Source organism: Glycine max, chromosome 4, assembly GCF_000004515.6.
Source record: "Glycine max cultivar Williams 82 chromosome 4, Glycine_max_v4.0, whole genome shotgun sequence".
Lineage (NCBI taxonomy): Eukaryota > Viridiplantae > Streptophyta > Magnoliopsida > Fabales > Fabaceae > Glycine > Glycine max.
Window position 1 is genome coordinate 34,867,507 of NC_016091.4, and position 4,839 is coordinate 34,872,345.

Below are 4,839 nucleotides of genomic sequence, written 5' to 3' on the forward strand. Positions count from 1 at the left end.
GATCACCAGAGGTGTCACTACGGAATGCAATGTACATGTGCAGTCATGACGGATATGGAAGACGCATGGAGACATTTACAATTTTTTAGGAAATGTTTAGACAATGTTTATCATTTTATTTTATTTGACAAACTTTATTTGATATCTTTTTTATATTAGTATCAAACTCGTATATCTTAGGTCATGAATTAAACCATAAACCCTATACTAGGCACGTAACAAAAAAACCTAAGTTTTGAATTAACACTAAATCCTAACTTGTGACGTTACACTAAACCCTAGGTAGTAAAACCCCTCATTTGTGATGCACCACTCAACCCTAATTGGTGGCATACTACTAAACTCTCATTTACAGGTAACACTTAACCCTAATAACGCACATAAGACTAAACCATTGGTATTATAGTAACCCTAATTGGTGGCATACCATTAAACCCCCATTTTCAAGTAACACTTAACCCTAATAGCGCACGTAAGACTAAACCCTAGGTATTATAGTAACCTTAAATCGTTTGAAGGAAAAGTATAATAGATAATTATATGAATTTCCAATGAAACACTTGTATATACATGACAATTACATAAGTAACTAAATCTTCACTCTTCACTTAAATCAACATAGTTTGTTTGTGACATCAACAAATTTCTATATTGCTGCATTCTACTAATATATGGAGTTGGTCACTGCTTTGCCTGAGGATGACAATGTCTAGACCATAACAAAGCTAGAGTCGGTAAGGGACAATGATCTCTTAGAAATATCTGTTGCACATACACAAACAATTTCAAATTATTATAACACAATTTATTTCATAAATTAAAAAATAGGATTATGATGCATTTACTTGAACAAAATAATTGTCACACACATGACCGATACATATTACGCGATGCATAGAACAATCTGTTGGTGGTTGATTTCTAAGAGGAAAAAACGTCATGCTTTGTTGGAGAGATAGAGAAACAAGGATGACATTATACCTTGATGCAATGACATATCCCATGTCAGTTATATTCATCCACTTATCCATGCTAACCTGCATGTTATAGTTATAATTACATTTATGTAAACCAAATTTTAACTAAAAAAATAACAAAAACTACATACCGTTGATAATCCATCAACAAGTAGGGACCGCTTTAATTCCTTAAATCTATCTATGCCACCAAGCAGGTTGGTATGCTCATCAAACCATTTGGAAAGTTCTTTAAGCAAATGGTTGCGCACCAAAGACCATGAATCTTTACCCATACCTAATAAGGCAGCAATTGCACAATATCCACATTTATCGTCAGGTTTGACAACGACAATGTTTTCAATGAAATCATGAATGCACGGTGTCGCAACCTACCCTTCCGCGGGAGGGCGACGCGTGACTCGCGGGATGCGTGTTCCACGAAAGGAATACGCGCGGAGTCGCCACCAACGTTTATTTGAGGAAAACGTCGGAAAAACCGGAAAAGACGCGATCTACGAACTTTTAAGTGAAAGGTTCGGGAGTTGTATTTACGCGCGGGGAAGGTATTAGCACCCCACACGTCCGTCACAAGGGACGACAGCCTTTAATCGAATGTGCAAACATGACTTTGATTTTTACGTTCCCTTTTATGTCCTTATATCCTTTATACCCTTTTTATATTTTTTCTCTTTTTGTGGTCGACAAGGGTGTTTCCCTTTGCTCCTACGTATTCCTCAATTGGGATGAGAAAATCAGACCTACGTAGTTCTTTCGGAACAAAGTGTTTGGTTTAAGTTTGTTTTATGTCTTTTTTGCAAAATATGTTTTTTATTTGAACAAAAGGTCATTTAAGGTGTTGGACCATTTAAACGGTCTTTTGATTTTGAAAGGAGAGAAACGTTAAGGCATTGGACCATTAACGATCTCTTGTTTTTGAAAGGAGAGAAACGTTAAGGCATTTGGACCATTAACGATCTCTCGGGGTGGTCGACAAAAGCGGGGCTTTTGCTCCTACGTATCCTCAATTGCGATGAGGAAATCAGACCTACGTAGTTCTTGCAAAAGCGGTAAAGTCACATGTTGATTTTATGCTTTTGAACGGTCCATGTTAACCGATAAAAGCAAAGAGGACCGTTTAAGGCGTTGGACCTTAAAACGGTTTTTAGTGATTTTTCGGAAAAAAACTTGATTTGTGAGTTGATTTTAGTCTTAGTTTCACTTTGGTTATTAATCAATTCATTCAAGGAAACTTCCAAAGAAAAACGTCCGATTGATTTTTTTTATTATTTTATTCAAAGATATTTTGATTATTTTATTATTATTTTTCAAGATATTTTGATTATTTTATTATTATTTTACTTTTTTTGGTTTAACCGAGGTTATAGCGTGAACGATCGGTTAGATTTCGTTTTAACAGTGATTAAACGAGATTACAACACAAATGATCGGTTGAAATTCATTTTATCATTTATTAGACGAGAAAACGGCTTAAATAAATGGTTAAAGCACGCTAAAAACGGAAGAAAAGAAAACTGAAAGTAAACGAAATTAAAGTGAAAGTACACAAAACAAGAAATGAATTGAAAGTCTCGAATTCGAAAACTTACCCGTTGAAGAACGAAGAACGGATGAAGAACGGATGAAGAACTGTGAAGAACGATGAAGAATTTCCACAGAATCGCTTACGGAAGCGTTACGGAAGTACTTCGACTTGATTTTTCTTCACGAAAACGTGTTTTTGCCCAAAATAGCCGAAATGCATAGCCAAAGGGGTCTTGAAAATTTTGAAACATCTCCCCCCTCCCCTATTTATAGAAAAAAAAGGGAGGTGCTTGCCGCCCAAAGACTTAATGAAGAAGATTTCTAAGCGCACCCGAATTACTAAGTTCACCCCCTTTTCGTATTTTACGGAAAAGTTACGGAAGCCTTACGGAACTGTTTTCGAATTTGATTTTCATCTTTTTTCTCTTCCCTTTCACCAATGTTAAGTGGAATATGCTTACCCAAGGTTTTCGGAAATTTTACGGAAGTATTACGGAAGCCGCGGAAGCCCCGAAAATCATTTTTCAAAAACGTGGAGGAGCTTGCCGCCCAGTTGCTTCCTCCTTAAGCAACCCAACTTCCAAAATGTTCTGGAAGGGCCTAGATTTGAATTTCTGTTTACACCCCTATCTTGATAAGTTCACCCCCTTACCTTTTTTGGTGATTCTTTTTTCGTAAAGTTACGGAAACTTACGAATCTCGTAACGATACTTGTTTTCTTTCCGTAATGTTACGGAACCTTGCGGATTACATAATCATCCCCTTTTTGACTTACGGAATGTTACGGAATCTCACTTAATTATGCAATGATGCTTCCATTTGATTTCCGGTGTGTCACGGAAACTTACGGATTGTGCATCAATATTTTTTTGGTTTTCCGGCATGTACTGGAATTTCACAAATTGCCTAATGATGGGTGCCAAGCACCTCACAAGGACCAAAGAAAAGTCGCATGTCATCAAGCAAAGGTCCCCGGACGAAATTAGGGTATGACAGTTGCCCCTCTTTACTTGTCTTTTATTGGAGATAAAAGGAAAGTAAAGACAAGACACTAATTTCGTTCCTCTCGATTTGACGAGAGTCGCGGGTGACCATAAAATCTCCACATGCAAATGACTTGTTGTTCCCGGAATTTCACAAATTGCCTAATGATGGGTGCCAAGTACCTCACAAGGACCAAAGAAAGGTCGCATGTCATCAAGCAAAGATCCCCGGACGAAATTAGGGTATGACACTAATTTCGTTCCTCTCGGTTGACGAGAGTCGCGGGTGACCATAAAATTTCCGCATGTAAATGACTTGTTGTTCCCGGAATTTCACAAATTGCCTAATGATGGGTGCCAAGCACCTCACAAGGACCAAACAAAGGTCGCATGTCATCAAGCAAAGATCCCCGGACGAAATTAGGGTATGACACTAATTTCGTTCCTCTCGGTTGACGAGAGTCGCGGGTGACCGTAAAATTTCCGCATGTAAATGACTTGTTGCTCCCGGAGGAACAAAAGGTGCAGAAGACTATGTCAGTCTCTGCATGTCATCGGGCCCGCCGCCTCTGGATGACACAAGGGTGCGGATAACCCTAAGGTATCTCCGCGTGTCATCGGGCCCGCCGCCTCTGGATGACACAAGGGTGCAGAATGACCAAATTTTGTCTCTGCGTGTCATCGGGCCCGCCGCCTCTGGATGACAAAAGGGTGCGGATAACCATAAGGTATCTCCGCGTGTCATCGGGCCCGCCGCCTCTGGATGACACAAGGGTGCGGATAACCGTAAGGTATCTCCGCGTGTCATCGGGCCCGCCGCCTCTGGATGACACAAGGGTGCAGAATGACCAAATTTTGTCTCTGCGTGTCATCGGGCCCGCCGCCTCTGGATGACAAAAGGGTGCGGATAACTGTAAGGTATCTCCGCGTGTCATCGGGCCCGCCGCCTCTGGATGACAAAAGGGTGCGGATAACCGTAAGGTATCTCCGCGTGTCATCGGGCCCGCCGCCTCTGGATGACACAAGGGTGCATGTCACATGACCTCAGGGTCAGTATGACAAAGATTATGGGGCGGCCGACAAAAGCAAGGCTCTTGCTCCTACGTATCCTCCAATGAGGAACTCAGACCTACGTAGTTCTAGATAACTTGTGAGACTTGAAAAAGTCTCCACCAGAAGATGCCTACATCTCCGGAAAGGGTGCAGATGACCATATTGGCCTCCGCTTATCAATCACACTCGAGGTGCGGATAACCGTAAGGTGTCTCCGCAGGCTACCAGCTCTTGGGTCATGGTAACAGAAAGCAGTGTGGTCGACAAAAGCGAGGCTTTTGCTCCTACGTATCCTCCAATGA